General features: G+C 31.9%; 2 protein-coding genes across 4 annotated transcripts in view; both read left to right on the top strand.

Moving 5' to 3' along the window:
* LOC106678609 (uncharacterized) overlaps window positions 1-19,807 on the top strand; it is a 131,606-nt gene that overhangs the window by 35,318 nt on the left and 76,481 nt on the right. The window lies entirely within an intron of this gene.
* Window positions 8,790-19,807, top strand: part of LOC106678613 (uncharacterized) — a 17,188-nt gene continuing 6,170 nt past the window's right edge. The window contains exon 1 of the mRNA XM_067046927.1: window positions 8,790-8,818. The gene's annotated coding sequence lies outside the window, so the exon portion shown is untranslated. The remainder of the gene's footprint in view (window positions 8,819-19,807) is intronic.

Below are 19,807 nucleotides of genomic sequence, written 5' to 3' on the forward strand. Positions count from 1 at the left end.
CCTTTCTAGAGGAGAAGATCTCGAGGCCATCTTCTTTTCAGATGCCTAGGAGGATTATTATGTAATGAAGTGGTTCTGGCCAAATCGGCAACATATGGAATATTGAGGTCCTGATGGATGACTTGATTTGTAAGAAAGTAAGGAGCATTCCAGGAGGATTCCATGTCAGTCGTTTGTCGAGATGTAGTCCTAAGTAACGGATCTGTTCGACAGGAAAAAGTGGGGTATTATTAAAGGATATTGTAGGGGAAATTTAAATAATAAATTTTTTATATTGGGTAAAACCAGGATTTAAATAGTACTATGTTTCTGGCTGATGGAGGTTCCTGACACCGTATTTATTACATATTCGTGAATTTCTATCAAATATCTCTATTTGTTCCCTACGGGGGAGCTTGGTAGCACCGTGGTAAGGCGCGATGCTACTAACTCCAAGGACCCTGAGTTCTAATCCGGCTGGGCAGAAAATTGTTTTCTATTACACGGTAACCGTGAGTCAACCCCTGTGGGTCCTGGAGCTCTTCTGGCGTCCACCCAGCCTCAATTGGGTTAAAAATCTGGCGGTCGAGCGTGATTCTGACCAAATAACCTCCTTGCACAACCGTTGGTCAAGTAACAGTACTTCCTTACAAAGTACTGAACCCCTGACCCTCCGCGGGTTGTAATGGTACTGATTTTTATTCAATTTTTTTAATAGGTTCCTTATGAGAACCGACTCACTGAAAGATTATAAATCAAAAACTAGATACTACCACAGACCCCCCTGCTATGGTTTGCTAGGTATAATTGTTGAAACTTAATCATTGTATATACTTTCAAATAGATATAATACATTATTTACTCAGCTATGCAAATCAGGTGGCATGCAGAGTATTTAGACCATGAAATCCAGGCGTTAAAGACGTGCTGCAGATTGCCGAAGTCATCAGTGATTAATCTCAACCACCACGAAGGCCCGATATGACTGGAAACTTAAGTTGAACAACTTAAAATGCATGTTCTAACATTTTTCCTTATAATAAGCAGATTAGTTATTAAATTGTATATTAAATAATTTCATTGGATTTATAACAATGCATTGGTTGTCAAGGACTAATATTCTCAGAATTATGCCTTCCAGTGTCCAACCAGCCTCTATAAAGTGGGGAATACACTAAGTTAGGAAATACTTTTTATTTTCATATGCGTTTAAGTATTTATTATTTCTTGCATAAATATTTTAGTATTATTAGAGATTTCGCATTTATAATTTGTGTAAATCTTAGCCCTATACTTGAATACTAAAAATATTTTTATTTCGATGTTTTTAAAAAGTAAGTTTCACAGTTCACACTCTCAATTATAAGTGTATATTCATAATTGTGTAAACTATTTAATGTTATTCTCAACTGTTTCAAATATTTTTAAACATAGAACAAGTAAATTGGATGTTAGTTATACTATAGCATGGTACAGATATGTGGAGTACATTTATCCTAATAATATTTCTAGCAGAGAAGATCTCAAGGCCATCTTCTTTTCAGACACCTACGAGGATTATCGGGTAATAAAGGAGAAGGTTAGAAACAAGTGGGTTTGCGTCGGTGGATAGTTTATCATGAAAGGATAGGTATGTTGTTCTAGCCAAATCGGCAACATATGCAACGTTGAGATAATGATAGATGATTTTATATGTGACAAAGTAAAGAGCATTAATGATTTCACAGAGGATTTTGGACTGTAAGGATTGGGCACGAGAGGAATTAGAGGGTTTAGTGAAGCCTCGAAAGCTCCACTTCATTTAAGTCCTGGTATTTTTTTAAAAATTAATCAAGATTATTCAGTTGCATATAATTTATACTTTGTTCAGTATTTGATCAGTCATAATTAAGAATACGGAAACACGGAACACCGATGTCAACGAAACATTTTATTATATAAGTTGATAAAGCCAGAGTGTATCGGCAATTTTCTAATTTAGGTATAAAGCAATTGGTCATTTTGGGGACATCATTTAGGCCATATTGGCATTCCCATGAGAGTAGAAAACCAGTTAAAATTCCTCAAAAGTCATATTAGATTTTAGGTTCATTTAAAAACCTTAAATAAGAATTTTCAGAGAAATTAAACTGCCATTATTAGGTATTTATCAAGGTGATTTGAAATTTTACATTTTCCGAATAGGTGCTACATGAATTTAATATTGGAAACCTTGGTCATACCTTTTATACTGTTTTTATAACTTACGTCCCAACCTTTCCATTGTATCTTAAATCCTCCAATCCCACATCACTTTGAAATATGGTGTCAAAAGTGGAGGATTAAAATTAAATCATATGTACACTTCGTTGTAAGCCCATTACTTCCTGCCCCATAGTATCTTCAAAAAACACCCCAGTTATTCCAGTCCAACAGATCAATTACCTAGGACTAAGTCTGCACAAACGACTGACTTGGAATCCTCTTACAAGACTAAAAAGACAGGGAACTGCTCGTCGATTCCGACTGTTACAGCATTTACAAGACAAACGGTTTAAACTTTCAACTAATTACAAAAGACTTATTATATGACTATAATTAGGCTTATCTGGACTCACAAAGTTGAGCTTTGGGGTTCCATTAAATCGTCAAATTTCTCTCGTATACAATTCTTACATGCTCCTTACTTTGTCATAAATCAAGTAACCTCAATTATCCATATGTTGCCGAATTGGATAGAACCACATACCGATTCTCTCATGAAAAACTTCCAAATCACTCTAACCCACTTGTATCCAATCTGATTTCTATTTCATTAGCTGATAATCTTCCTAGGCGTCTGAAAAGAAAATAGCCTTCTTGTATATATTTTTAATACATAAATATCAATAAATAAATTTATAAACAATTATTGAAACAATTTTGATCGATTTAAATAGTTATTCAATGATTGACCCGTCTTTGATTCTGCCAAAAGTGTATAATCATTAATCATTCCGACTAACTTAGCCCATTTAAAATTTATAAATATCAAAGAGGTGACAGACTTGGACAGAGAGAGGAGGCGAATTACTAAAGTGCATTACGTAATGAAGTAGCAAAAATCCTCTGAGAGCTAGCCCGTATATAAAAAACTTTTTCCGAGATCTCTCACAGTTGAGTAGTATTTATAACAATTTCCCAACTTGCCTTTTACCTTTCCCTTGAATACCTAATGCTAGTGACTCAACTTTCAACACTAACTCTGTCTGTCCTTACCGTCCCGGGGGAACCTAGCTTCTATTTACTGCCAGTCTTCAGTTCTTGCATATTGCATGCCCGAGTTCAGAGTTCCATGTACATGCTCCTGTACCTTTGGAAACATTTTTCAGAATAATGAGGTGAAGATAGTTGACCGTAGATATTTAAGAGAAGAATATGGTCGGGGGGTGCGGTCAGCAGAAGAAAACACAAATAAACAAATGAATTATTTATTTTGGAAGATTATTGATTGACCGTGTGTATAGATGAATGGAATATGGTCCGGGTGCGGAAAAAAAAAAAAACTCAAATAGTAGAATTATACTATTTTATTGAGCCAACGTTTACCTGCATTTGTGCATACCTGTTTTGACGGGAGTCAAAAATAAAATGACCGTTGGTATTGGGAGGAGTGGGGACGACAGTTATGCCACAATAACGAAACAAATTTTTAGAGTAAACAAAGTAAAAAAGTATTTAAATTAGGTGAACAGTAAAGTATAAAATAATGGGATACAATGTGTGTAAGTAATTAAGAAACAAAATATACCAAATGAGCGGGGATACAGAAAGGTGTAAAATATAATAGAAAATTAAAAATAAAGTAATTAATATAAGTACACTTAAAAAGATAACACACGAATATAAATTAAAAGATAGATTCATGAATATAAATGAAACAGGAAGGATAGTGAATAAAAGAATAATTAAAAAAAATGTGAGATTTTAGAAAAACAAGAATAAAAGATATGACAAGAAAATGGGCTACTGAAATGCAGTGAAAAAAAAAGTGGAAAAAAGTATTATGAGGATTTTATTATGTTCAAAATGTGTCTTTATCAACTTTATGAATGACGAAATTCTCAGTCAAATTTATATAAATGGACTCTGAGATGAGACGTTTGGTGTGGTTGGGGACAGTGGCAAGAATGGAAGGATTGTTGAAATTAAAAGTATGATTCAGGTTTAATGCGTGTTCTGATAATTGAGATGCAAGTGGATTACAGGAGTTGATGGAAGTTTTGTGCTGGGAAATGCGGTTCTTAAGTTGGTTTATAGTTTCGCCGATATAGAAGGAATTGCAGCATGGGGTTGAACAGGATATCCGGTAAACCACATTGGAACGGTGTTAGAAAGGAATGGGGTCTTTCAATTTGGAAAAAATATAGCAAATTTTACTGTGGGACTTCAAGCCAAGACGTAGGGCGGGAATAGTGGATCTTAAAGATTTTTGAATTTTATCAGAAAGAATGGGGATATACGGAAGCGACCTGTACTGAAAAAGTGGTGGAGGGGGTTGAGAAGATTTGAGGACAGGAGGGATTAGAGTAACACGGTTAATGTAATCATCAGGGCTATAAAAACAAAAAGACAACAACCATCATTCAAAGAAATAAATAAAATAAACAATAGACTAACAAATTTAGAAATATAAATAACAATGAAATATAATTATAAACTAGTTGATATAATACCTATGGACCAAGACAGTAGTAGATTGATAAAATTATTATTTATTTACTCATAAATGTGAGTAATAATTAAATGATACAGTGGGCAAGAATGTTATATTGATGAATATCATAAACAAAATTTAGTTATATAGATGAGTATTAGGAATTAGTTAAATTAATAATGGAGCGTATGTAAAAACAATTCAATGTGAAAGTATTAAATGAGATGAGTGAGGAGAATATGGTTGGGGGTGCGGTCAATGAAAAACACAAATAAGTTAATCATACTTATTTGTGTTTTTCATTGACCGCACCCCCAACCATCTTCTCCTCATTTATCATCCACGGTCAACAATCTCTCATAATTATTAAATGAGATGGATTAATAACGAAAGTAATTTTCAATAACTTTAATTTATGACCGCTTTATCTTTTACCTCAGTGGTCATAAACTATTATTTTACTGCATCTGTTACATTAAAGCTATAGTTTATGTTCATTTTGATGTTTACGTTAGATTTGTAATCTTATATCAGTCTTTATTTATGTGGTGCATGGACTTGCCATGAGTTGAAATACATCCTTATTATTGGTTCTTACACGAATGTCAAATACTAATTACATTGGTTACTATAAGCATATAAAAGGAAAATAATAAAATGATAAATGAGAATATGGAAATTAAGAAAAATTAAAATGCTTGAAGATAAACGGTTTTAAATGAAGTTTTAACCTTTTTGATTACAAAAGAACGTAGGAGAATAAATTTTAAGTTTATGTCTGGAAGCAGTCATTTCCGACATATTTAAACATTAAACCAAGGTTTAATTATAATTTCAGGTATCTAGTATCAATACAAAAAGTAACATTCAACTTTTTAATAAATATGTTGTGCTTTTGTATATGCTTTGATGCATATGTTATTTGTGTTTTTATGAACCAAAAAACGAAATATATGATAAAACTAATTTTCCTAATGTTATAAAAATTTTGATTTGATAAAATTGATTCTTTCAGTTAACATTTTGATGGTTCCTTTGATATTTTTTTTTCCTCTTACTCTTCATTTGTTATTAACAAACTATTAAGTACAATATATATATATATATATATATATATATATATAGGAAATCTATACATATACACGACAATTATATTGTAATTTGATTGCCAGAAAGGTATTTTAAGGCACATAGTAGGGGTGTTGGGATCTTGATGGCTCCTATTCGCGGTCTGCTTGGACATAGTTGGGGAGGGACATCTCTGGTTAGTGAAGAATGATTAGAAAAAGCCTATATCTCTTCCCTAACAGAGGATATCGACCAATGGGCCGGTCCCTTTCCACTGGAGGCCATTTGTAACCGAGCGAGTTAAAGCACCAACTTCAACTGGCTTGCGAATGAAGCGGCACCGGTTTGAATCCGGCCAGGAAGATTGAATTTTATATCTGTGACTGTCCCAAAAAATGAAAACGAGTTAGAATAGAGTGGTGTGCTGTAGACAACTCCCCTATTTCACAAATTATCAGGAAGTGTGTCATAAAATAGAGAGTACCTTGTCACCTACCTGGTTTTAGGGGCGGCCGGACCTCAGAAGAGTGGCTTTGAATAGGCCTTCTGCCAATAAAACAATTTGATATTTCGTGGGCTTATGAACTTAGGCATAGAGAAGAACTGGATGGTACCGTTCCTGGACCTCTGAAGTATGGTGCCTCTTATAATCCGCCATAATATAGAGTTCTGGAAGCATTGATTTTGAGATGGGATAATATGTTATTTACTGCAGTTCTGCAGATGGTGATGGATAAGCCGCTTGAAAATCTTGCTGGTGTGCGAGAGGAGGATTATCTATAGACTTGTTTATAGTGCACAGTTGAGTCGCTTTCCTTCTCCGGCTTAAGTAGTGGTACTACATTCGCTCGTTTCCAGGCAGCGGGGAAGTACGAAATCTGCAGATATGAACTTAAAAAGTTCAACAAGAAGACATTAGCCTTTTAAGGGAGCATTTCCAGAAGTACTAATGGATTTCTGTCCTCTACTGAGGCCTTGTTTCCTTTAATGCGCACAGGCTTCTCAAAGGGACTCGGAGGTCATCCAGGTGGAGGTAGAGAGGTACTGCCATTGTCTTTAGCATCCTTACCTGCACAACAATAAACCTGGATCCTGTTCCCTAGGTGTTAGTAGGTCGGTCTCCGAAGTCAGGTGCACTGTCCTTCGCTTGCTGACTAATGTTCTCACAAACATTCGAACTTGCGATGGCCTTCATGAATCCTCCGCAACTAGTCGTATTAGAGCGATGTCTCATAAGGCTGTCTATTTACCAGGTCATCACATTGATGGCCAGTTTCATGTAGTAGTCACGTGTGCACTGGAAGATATTTCGAAAACTGTTCCACTGACCAATCATAGTTATTATGTAGTGGGTGGTTTTCTAATGGAGTTATACTAAGCAAAAATTTTGGAATGTTCTGGTTGGCTTCCTCCTGGATTGTATTGATGATAACCTCTATTTTGAATTATTCGACGGACAAGATACTCGCCCAAAATAGATTGAAGCCATTATACTTTCACTCACTATGTATAGAATATGCGAGAGTGCAACTTTTCTCAAATTATCTTTCCAATATTTCTATTCATAGATAACTGAGTTTTGATGAAGTACTAATGGCAGTACCTCTACCAGGGTGCATGAATGCCTCTCGGCAGCTTTCGTCCGGTGTGCTAGTTTCCAATAATATCAATGTGGCTTCGAACCCATATAAAATCTTCATGTAATATTTGTTAAAATCTTGCTTGATGATTCCTAGATTAGTGAGTTGTTTGTCGGTATATGTGTATCTTATACCTTACTTAAATTTTACTTCTTTAATAAAAAATCCTTCTATTGGTCTATATCAAAATTATTTTAACTTTGGGTACTAAATATAACGGGTAAACGTCCGAGGGGTAGACCGAAACGTAGATGGGAGGGTTGCGTTAAAACAGATTTAGTGGAATTTGGTTTGGAGGGCCATCACTGGAAGGATGTATGCAGAGAGCGTTTGGTGGTATCGGCATCGAACCTTCGGGTTCGTTAAGCCTTTTGTATTATTATTATTGGATAATATTAATTAAGAAATAGTGAATCTACCAGCTATCACGTTTTGAATTGACGATTGTCAGTTCACTCACAAAAAAACATTTAACTGTCTTTAGCTGTTGTATTTTCGTATCAGCTAAAATAAAAATTGCTAAAAAATGTTTAATTTATATTATGCTTTATTTCTTTAAAGAAAAAAAAACCGTTAAATAAAAATATAAATTTGTAATATTTTAGTTTTAAAAAAATTAATAAAAAGATAATTGTTTGAAACATAAAATTTTCAATGATTGTTTTATTTTATAGAAATGAAAATTAATATTGAGCCGAAACAATTAATCGTTATTTTAAACAAAATAAATAAATATTAAAACATAAGCATATAATATATTGTAAATAAAAAGCTTGTCACAAAGTTATATATACATACTCCAAACCTCTCTGAAGTTTCTGCTTATTCTGTTCTCAATTTCAAACTTTTTTATCTTCAACGTTGCAACAAATATTTACTTTTTTATATTTAATTATCTATAGGTAAATAATTTAATAACAATTAATTGATTGATGTAGCACTTATTTAATTGTTTGGACTTAATTTAATAATAGTTAATAATTATATAATAGATATTACTTATTTTTTTTTTCGAGAGCTGAATATTAGACTTTTAGAAACTAGTGTTATGTCACGAATCTTACCGACTATTGATATATTTTTTTATAGTAACTTAGAGCTAATTATATATTTACGAACTAATACTATTAGGTTCATTATGACACAGAGGTCTACTTGTTAATTTCTATAATGGATGAAATTTTTAAATTTCCTAAAATTGACCGAAAAATCAACTGATTAAATGTTAACTATAGAATGACATTTTTTTTTTCATTTTCTTATCTTATCGTACCATTCAATAATAAAAATGTTTCTTATAGCAATATTAAAACACTCCTACAAAAAAAAAAAAATACAATTACTTGCTTTCGTCAAACCAATTGAGCCAGTATCTACAAAATCTTGAAATTAACCTTTGTATTGTTTCCGTAGAAACTCGTTAATGTAGTTCAGTATCTCTTCGGATCTACTACTGGTACGTCAGTCTTAAATCATATTTAATATAAAGTATTTTTGTTATCATAATTAAAACCATGATCTGATCGTGAATAAAAATGAGTGAGACATAATATTTAAATCTTTTAAGTTCTATTCCTTGGTCATACATACGACGCTCTAAATTACTTTATTTCGGGATCAGAAATAAATTATTTCTAAATGGGTTAATAATTTTCTTAGTAACAGACACTGCATAATTTTTATATTTAAAAGTTAAGGACTACCTGTTATAAAATAATTTTGTTTTTAAATTAAGCGATCACGGGTATGTGGGAATTATAATTTAAAATGATGGCATCTGTTAATAAATAAAAATTCTATTAAAATTTTAATTTTCAAAATAATTAAAAATGTTTTAGGGTTAATTGGATCCTAATTCTAGTAAAATACACATAACAATGATTTTTTATATAAAAAAGAATTGACATTTGGTGACACAGTACAATTAAATATGTATAGTTCATAAGTAAGGGGAGGATTATATTTCAGTTGGTAATAATTAGTTTATACAGAGATGAGCAACTGTTGTAGCAAGTATCGTAGCCGTCGCCAGGGTGTAAACAGCATGTTAGTTACCGTCACAGCAGTATTTACTGTTGTAGCAGTTTTGTTGCACAAATTCAGGCGGAATAATTGTAAAGATACTGTCATGTTAAAACCCGTTTTCAGCATATTTGTAAAATTATTAAAATGAAACCAAATGGTAGATTAACTGCTATGGTGTAAACTACTAACAGTTATAGCACTATTTACCGTCAGGAGAATACTGTCAATCAAGGCCTGTTAGGAAAGTTAACTCTAAATATTACGGCAGTGAATCTATAAACTGCCACGTTTCGGTCAGTTCATTCATAATTTTTGTTAACTGTCTATAGCTATTGTATTTTCGTTCTAGCTAAAATAAAAATTGTTAAAATGTATTTAATTAAGGAAAGCCAAGAGACTTATTAAAATAAAAATGGACAATTGGAGTTCTGCCAATGGTCAGATTCTCCACTCAAGTTGAGTGTTTGCGGCTTTAGCGCACTTGCTCAGCCTCCACTGGCTCATTACCAGTGATGCGGCGAGAGGGATGCGCTGGGATCTTTTGAGCTCTGCTCTACCCCTCACACGTGGGTTGAGTTGTTTTTGTTTTTTCTTTTATCTTTTTTTTTTATTTATTTTATTTTTTTTATTATAGTATGTATGAGATCATTCATCACTATTACCTATTGCCCACAACTGTCACAACTGACAGATTGTAATATCTATCAATAAATAAATCTATCAATTAAGGAAAATATTTAAAATTAATATTTTAGTTTAATAATCAATAAACAAAAAGATAATTGTTAAAAATATTAAATTGTCATTCATTGCTTTATTTTATAGAAATGAAAATATATGGAAAATATTTAGCTGAAAGTCTTTGGAAAGAAAAATTAATTTTTATTTTTAGTCTATCCTTCTGTCCGTTCGTTTTTTTTTTTTTTTTTTTTTTTTTTTTTTTTTTTTTTTTTTTTTTTTTTTTTTTTTTTTTTTTTTTTTATGTCTCGATATTTATCAACAGAAACTATAATTCAAAATTAATAACACTAACATATTAGCTATTTACATTAAACATTTTATCGAGATATATTAGTTATACACCTTGTTCTTGAGTATATAACAGCTGCCTCAGCGTGATGCACTATAACATTCCATTTCACCTTTTATCCGTCACTTAACCCCCCCCCCCTCCAGCATTTTCAATTACTTTTAAATAATCGAAAATAATGTTCTGAGTAGATAGATTTAATTTATTATTTACGCATTCAAAAGAAATATTGTTTTATCTTTATTACTTTCATTTACTTATAAATGCTACAATAAAATGAGGAAAATTATTAGAGATCTTAAAAAAAATCGAATTCGTTTTTCGACAGAAGTACACGTTTTGTGGTCCTCTTAGTCAAAATGAGAAAGTGTGTGTGTGGACATTTAATAGCACCTTAGTCTAATCCTTATAATTTATTAGAAATTTTAAAATGTCTTACCCTAAAGGACACTTAATTTGTTTTATTTGAATAAACATATATATATATATATAAGTTCGCATCATAAGAAATAATAATTCCTGTAAAAAGACAAAATATTAAGAATAATTTGATGAATAGCAAATGAAAAAAAAAATGATCCATTGGAATCAAACGGAAAAAGCTGAAGCCACCTGTCTATCCCATTGCATTATCTTTCGTTAAACTGTTGTAATTTTGACAGGAACAAAATTTATATTCACTATTTTCTCTCTTCCAGAAACTCTAAATATAAATAAATTTAATAAATAAATTTATATAATAGTAGAAAAATAAAAATGTGTTTATCATTTTCGCCTCTTCTGGTATTTATATTTGTTTTTGAAAATCACAGAAGTAGCAATAACTTGAACACGTGGCTGCCATTCTGCACAAAACATAGGGACACATGTTGGGTACTAATGTAAAAGGATTTATTTAATATTAATTTAAATTATGGTAATTAAATTGTTTCCTTACGATATAGATTTTTTTTTTTTTCATTTAGGATTACTATACGAGAAGAAATTTAGCTTGCTTTGTAACAACTTCAAACATTTTTCATTAATTATACATTAATCTTTACGAAGTTTATTCCGACGTATAAGCTACATGGGAATAGTTCTACTAATTCCTATCAAGTCTTCCTTATTTAAAAAAAAACATATTAAATTGAATAGCAGCTAAGAAGATAACAATTAACGATTAGATTAGAAATTATCTGAAGAGATATTTGGATAAGGTTTATTGCATGAGGGATTCAGTTAGTAAGTTAGTACGAGTTTGCGAGCGATCAAATAGATAAGTGATCAATTAGATACGTAAGGAAGTTATAATATGAAAAGTAGTTTATAAAATGTTGCAAAATATACATTCTTATTTGAAATTTGTGTTTTCAGATTTAACAAATTTAAAATTCTCTTTGCCTATCTTCTAGTTTAATAGTTCATAAGCTAGATTTGAAGCCATTTCAGTAAGGGATTAATGTTAGCTTCTCTATTCTTTCTTTAGTTGAAAATTAGAGCTAAAATGGAACGTTAACATTTTAAAAAAACGCCAAATTCCTCTAGTATCCAATCCTTACAATCCAAAATCGTCAATACTCCTTACTATGTCAAAAATAAAATCATAAATAATGACCTTAATGTTCCATTGATAACTGATCTAGCCCGAACCAGATATTCCTTCCATTCTAAACTTCCTAACCACCCAAACCCTTTAGTTTCTAACATTGCTTCCTCTTCTATTCCTGACAATCCTCCGAGGAGCCTGAAAAGAAGAAGGCGACAAGACCTGCTAATGTAAAAACGTCATCAATGGGTAGTTTTTTCTACACGCCTTTATAACTCCATTATAACTGAGATCAAATTTACTGAATGTATTATAATGTACAGTTGTAAATTTCAATAAAGATATTGAATAAAAAAAAGCCAAATTTTTATTTTGTTTTATTGATGATAGTCTTAGAGTCATATACAAAACTATACAAATGTAGAAGCTCTCCTAAATAAATGTAGTCTTCTCTATTCAGAGGAAAATGGTAATGAGTCCAAAAATAGTTTTATCTGTCCAATAAATCACTGATTGATATAGCCTCAATTTTAGTGTCGTATAAACTTCCAATACTAATCCCATAATCTTTAATAAACAGAGTTCCAGAAATATAAAGGAATTTAAGAATAATATGACTTGTCAACTCAAAAGGACCAAAATCAAGAAAATAATAATTAAGAATAATATTAGAAATTTTAAAAAGTCTCTTGATATTTTTTTTGTATTATTGAATCATTAAAACCGTTTCGAAGCCATCGCAACATCATCAGGTAATCTTATTTTAAATCTATTTTCAAATTTCACAATTATACTGTTCACTTATAAGTCATTAGTATCATAACAATAATCATATTGCTGTCTGATTTTTAAAAAATTAATTAATAAATAAAATATCATAAAGAATTATTAAAAACAGAGAATCTTTCTTTTTTTTTTATTATATATTTGTTGACATTTAATACTGTTCATAATGATCCATCCAGTAAATTTGATGTATGAGCTTAATGGCAAGATACAGGCATGTTGAGAAACTAACCATGGGTAGCACTCTAATAAAGTTTTTACATTAGCAGGTCTCGTGGACATCTTCTTTTCAGGCGCCTCAGGGAATTGTCAGGAATGGAAGAGGAAGCAAGGCTAGAAGCTAGTGGGTTTGGGTAGTTAGGGAGTTTATAATGGAAGGAATAGTATCTAGTTCGGCCTTATCGGTTACATATAGAACATTAAGGTGTTTATGAATGATTTTATTTGCGAAAAAGTAGGGAGCATTGAGGATTTTACGAAGGATTTTGGATTGCAATGATTGGATACGAGAGGAATTCGAAAGTTTAGTGGAGCCCCAAAGGTGAACTCCGTATGTCCAGATTGTGTTTATTACAGTCATATAGATTAGTCTTTTGTGATGAATTGGAAGTTTAGACCGTTTGTCTAGTAAGTGCTGTAATAGTCAAAATCGACGTGCAGTTTCATGTCTTTTCAGTCTTGTGTGAGGATTCCAGGTTAGTCGTTTGTTCAGACTTAGTGCAAGGTAGCGGATCTGCTCGACAGGGGTAAGAGCAACATTATTACAAGATACTGTAAGGAACTCGGTAGGTTAATGACTCAGAGTCATGCAATTAGAGGGTTGTTTTTAACTGCGAGCATAAATATGCCATCGACATATTTGTTGGGATCTCAGCTGTATACGCAGTGTAGAGGATACTACCTTGAGGGACACTAGCGTACTGAGAATAGAGGGACAAGTAGGAACCAATGTTGTTTACTTGGAATAATCGGATGGTAAGAAAGTATGTAAAGCAGTCCTGGGTGCCAGACTCGATCTAAAGCCTGTTTTACATCGAAAAAGACTCTCGCGCTCCAAAGAAAACGAGACAATGTCTACCACACAATGACATTGTTGCATAGTAAATTAGGATTTTCGGAATCCAAACTGGTGATCAGGGATTATATCATTGGAATCTAGGTTCGGGTATAGGAATTTAAAAATGAGTTTTTCTAGGATTTTGCACCTAAAAAGAGAGGTAGGGTGGTAGGAGGATTAGTATTTTGTCGGCATTAGGGGTTTGGGTATCATTTTAACTATAGATAATTTCATAAAACTATAGTTTTAACTATAGATAATATTCAAGAAAATATGATGAACATATTACGGCGTTATATAGGTGTTAGTTAGTGAGGTAATAGGATGGATTTTTGACATAGAAGGTTTATGATGTGGGATGTTATTAGGTCGTGTCCAGGAGCTTTGCGGCTAGGTATTCTTTGAAGTTTACTGGATATTCTGAAGGGTTAAATGCTTTAGGTGAGAGGGTCAATTGGAGCGGAATATTTAGTTCTACTTCCACACATTGAAGGTGAATCGGGTTAAGGATATCAGGATGTGAAATAAACTTTTTAGGGAGGTGTTGTCTGAATGTATTGTATTTTTTCTTCATCAGATCTGGTCAAGGCTTGGGATTTGCGAGAAATAGGTGGTTGAAATCTTTGAAACTCAACAGTTTTTAGGTTAAAACTAGAAATTTATAAAAATATTATTATTTTCTGCTGTTTAAATTAGTGTGTAAGGATTTCTAGAGGTTGAAATAACGAATACAAATTTAGTTCCTGCCAAGAGTACTTCAGTATAACAAAAGATAACGAAGCTGTAATGCAATCACAAGAGATCGGGATTTTTCTGTTAAATTCAGATATTTCTATTTTCTCCTTTTTTCACCTTTACTTATTCGTTTCCTTCTTTAATATTTCATATTTGTCTATTGCTAACAATTAGATTACTGCAATAAATTGGAAATGTTTATTTTAATTTAAATATACAATAGTAAAATTAACTACTAACTAAACTTCATTAAAATTAAGACTCCTAAAACTGGTAAAATAATAGATTCACAGAAAATATAGTTCGATCGAGTAAGCAAATAGTCAAAAGTGATAGTTAATTATACTTTACTCCAAATCGGCTGTTTTTTTTTTTAGTTTTTTTTTATGTATTTATTGATAGATATTACAATCTGCCACACAGTTGTGGGCAATAGGTAATAGTGATGAATGATCTCATACATACTAAAATAAAATAAATAAAATAAAAAAAAATAAATAAATAAATAAATAATAAAAAATAAACTCTCTTAAAATATATACAAACAAAAGAATAGACAAGATGAACATAATCAAACTATCTGTATGAAAAATAAATAAATAAAATAACATAATGATAAAATAATATTTACAATATTTACACAATCGACCTGAGGATCCCTGAGCCCATTCTATCCCCTACGTGTGAGGGGTAGAGCAGAGCTCAAGAGATCCCAGCGCATCCCTCTCGCCGCATCACTGGTAATGAGCCAGTGGAGAATTATACTTTAACAGAGCGTCCACGCTCGCTATAAAAAAAAATACCGGAAGGTTTTATTTGTGAAGTGTTATAAGTACTATTTACATAAGAGTTAAAAGCCAGAGATTCATGTGTTAGAACACTCCGCTATCGTGAAGAAAAAAAAACAAACTATTTAACAGAATAAGAACTAGCACACAGATTAACTCAAAACTGCTAAATAAAATCAATACTCATTTACTCTACTCCATTCATGTTTTAAAATGTAACAACGTTTCAGATAAAAACGAAATTCCGCTACACAGACTCTGTTAAACATAGAACTTTATTTCAAATAGAGGCTTTGAAAAAAAAAACTATCTTTGAAGCCTACAAGTGTTATAAAAAAAAAGATCAGTAAGAGAGTAGATAGGTGTGGTCAGCAAAAAAAACACAAACAAAAAATAATTTATCCGTGCCGATATTTCGACCTCATAGTACAAGAGCAGGAAAGAAAAAAAGGCAGTTATCTCACCCCAATTTTTGCTTACTTTAATGAAAACTATGAATGATTACTAGTCAAAACTGATGAGTCTGCTAAGGGGAATACAAAATGGCGGCTTTTTCAAAACCTTAAAAAAACATTAATTTTTCATTCGCAGCTCTATATCTTAAATACTACCTACAACTCTGGAAAACCTAAGAGCACATTATCTAAAGAAGAATAAATTTGCTGAAATATTAGACCTAATAGAGCTATTTAAGTCTAATAGTTCTCGAAATATAGCGGTTTAAAAAGCAACATTTTATAATAATGTACTGAAATATCAGTAGTTAGTTAATTTATTTTGAGAAACCTATATCTATGGAACTATGTGACGTATAGATGTCTATTAGCAATCGAATTAAAGCTAGTTTAATGTACTATACAGTAGTTTATCACTTTTACCTTTGAAGGGATAACAGTTTTCATGATATTTGCTAAAATAAATTGATTTATAGTTGTATGAATAATAAGTTTGATTTATGAAAAACTTTATTTCAGAACCCATTGGACGTACAAATGTCTGTCTGGACTCAAATTAAAGCTAGTTAAATTTACTACAAAATAGTTATTAGTGTTTATCTTTGTAGAAGTAGTACTTTTTAAGATATTTGACAAAATAAACTCACAAAATGTTAATGTCTAGTTGTTCGTATAAAATGTTGGACTCTATCTCTAGACCCATAAGACGCACATACGTCTGCCAGTACTCAAAATAAAGAACATTTAACTTACTATAAAGTAAAACTAGCTTATAACACTTATCTTCCTTGGGGTAGTAGTTTTTATGATATCCACATATGAATATAAATTTGGCAAATGAAAATTTGTTTGAACAACTATACACCAATTTCTTTCATGGAAACTACTACTCCTACGAAAATAAACGTCATAATCTACTTTATACAAAGTAGCTCATTAAACTAGCTTTAATTTGAGTGCTAATAGACATCTGTACGTCAAATGGTTTTTGAGATATAGATTTTTCAAAATAAATTCAATAACAACTAATCAGTTCGTTCCATACAACATTTTTATGATATGTTGTTTTCTAAAAAGCTATATTTCGAGAACTATTGTTCGTAAATAGCTCTATTAGGGCTTACATTTTAGCAAATTTGCTCTACTTTAAATGATGATTTCTTAGATTTTCTATAGTTGTAGGTAGTTTGAATGATATAGTGCTCTGAATAAAAAAATAATTATTTTTAACGTTTTGAAACAGCCGCCATTTTTTATTCCCGCTATCTATACTTGGAAGACTCATCAATTTTGACCTGTAATTATACCTAGTTTTCAATTAAGTAATCCAAAATTTGGGTAAAATAACTGCCTTTTTACTCCTCTTGGGCTCTTGTGCTATGAGTTTCAGGTCTTTATCATGGAGGTTAGGAATAAATTGTTTAGCTGTCTGCCCAAAGCTCGGTGATGAAGACCTGAAACTCAGGTTGAAACGTTGACACGAATAAATAATTTTTTATTTGTTTGTGTTTTTTTTTCTTGCTGAACTCACCCCCTCACCCCCCGACCATCTTTTCTAATTAATTAAAATAACAGTACTAAGAGCCTAGTTTTACACAAAACTCTCCAAGGAAATATTTATTGTTCAGACTTAGTAGCAAACATGCCGATTGTTTACTGAAGCATCTTGCAAAACACCTAGGATTTAAGGAGTCAGAACTCAAGAGAGCAAACACCGGGGTATTTTTCCAGAGGATCAAGGAACCTCCCTAAGGAAAACACACTTAGTCCTCTGGAGCTACTCAGATTCAGCAGAAGGGGTCGGGTGGCTAATGAAGTTGATGAAGCATATTTAGGGAAGGAAGGGTTGGGGGGCGCACGGTGGGAGGTTGTCTTGAGGCTCCTCGCAGGGTAGGATATTTGATTATGAGAAATAATGTGATAACTAAATCAAATAATACATTAATGAAGTAAAACTATTTGTCTACTGCTTATTTTACTGTGGAAAAAGAACATACTATTTAGGTTTTTAATTTGTACAAAATTACATATAATCATAGAGCAAAAACGAAAGAGAATGTAACTTGATTTTTTTTTTCGAAAATAGGATCTGATAAATACTACGACGACGGGCCCAGTAGAGTTGAAAACAGTGGACATTCGTAAACGGCTAAAACTCGGTTATGAAGAATATGCTGAAAGGGAAAATCGTTGTACCATGGTTAATAAATTGCCGTTTAACTCCCATGAGCAGTACCATAGAAACAGACTACATGCTGCAGATCGGTGAATTTTGAATAAAATGTTGCATACTTAGCTACTTCGACTACGGTTCCTTAGTCTATGGAGGGCTATCTGCAGGACTAGATTTGAGAGTGAAGAGACTCATAAACTGCTTTGTAAAATTTATCTTTGGGTTTCTAAGTCGCTTTTCAGTCTCCCGCTGGTATTCTGAGTTGAAGTGGCTCTATCCAACCTCTCGAAGGCAATATCTCTTTGGTGTTTTCTTATTCCAAGTTCTTAAAATCAAAAACCCAACCTATATACTTGATCTCCTCACTCTTCGTTTATCCATCCACTCATTAAACACCAGATCCCAATCGATTGATTTATATATGCCCTCCATCTGGAATTCTCTCCCCATCTTCATTCGCCAGTCCTCATCTATTCTTTCCTTTAAACAACACATATTCCTCCACTTATTGTATACACAAACCTCCGCATCATTGTAATAAAATAAATAGATATATATTGATTAATATTATAAACAGTCATATATTAATGGAAACTTGTAAATGCTTGCCAGACGAAAATCATAATGTATGAACCATGTATTTATTCTTAGGGGAAATATGCCCCAAGATAAAATAATTTTTTGATTTCATTCATTCTTTGGTTTGAATTTTTTTTAATAATAAACTGAAAATGTAGGCAAAATTATTTGAAAAAATAAATTTATAAGGATTTTCCCTGTAGGAAGTCTGGTAAGTCAATTCAATAAAAATATTTTGAGGTTAAAAAGCTCCTAATTTGAATGTAATTTATTTTAAATTAACATATTGTAGCACAACGTTTTGGGACAAGATAGAAGAAAATTGTGAAAAAGTATACATTGGTGAAACATCAAAAAAATGGAAACTAGAAACTACATGCAACCAATTGTAGAAATGTTAAACATATAAATTGCAGAGCTCAGGCCTACAACAGCATAAAATTGAACCATGAATTCAACTTTGAAAAACCCTAAAATAATAGATACAGCACAAAACACAAAAAACAAAAGATTTCTGGAAGCTATACGTATAACAAAAAACATACAAGACACTTAACTACAAAACTGACACTAAAAACTTGAATACACATTACGCCGACATTATAAATAGACTAATATATAAATTTAAAAATCAGAGGAAATAAATGGGTTTAGAAAAAAATCACTAAGTTTAATTTGAATTATGAAATGGGACATATAAATAGTGAAGTAACCAAACGCACACTGGACATGAGATAAGGTCCAAAGAGGTAGCAAGAAATATAGAACAATCGTTGTGCTGAACAGAGGAGAAGTGAAAGCTAAACAAGTGAGAACAGCCTAAAGCAATGTAGATATGACATGATTGTTTTTAAGAAATTCAAATTTTTGACTGATCATGAGGTGAATATAATTGTATGAATTGTAATACACATAGATGAAGATGGTGGATTATTGTTGTTTGTAGGTTATTAAAGTACTTCAATATAGGACAATAGTCCCGAAACGTTGTGCTACAATATGTTTATTTAAAAAAATATCCATTCAAATTGGAAGTTTATTAATCTCAAAGAATTTTTATTGAAAATAAAAAATATTTTGGTCTATTTTCTCGTTATTATTTCATTAAACTCGATTAATTTAGGCTTTCTTTTCTGTTTTCTTGGGCAAAAGTACAGCTTGAATGTTTGGCAAAACACCACCTTGAGCAATTGTTACACCAGATAATAATTTGTTCAATTCTTCGTCATTACGAATAGCCAATTGCAAATGACGGGGGATAATTCTGGTCTTTTTGTTGTCACGAGCAG

The sequence above is a fragment of the Halyomorpha halys genome, unplaced genomic scaffold (assembly GCF_000696795.3).
Source record: "Halyomorpha halys isolate HHAL.00 unplaced genomic scaffold, Hhal_1.1 Scaffold149.1, whole genome shotgun sequence".
In the NCBI taxonomy this organism is placed as follows: Eukaryota; Metazoa; Arthropoda; class Insecta; order Hemiptera; family Pentatomidae; genus Halyomorpha; species Halyomorpha halys.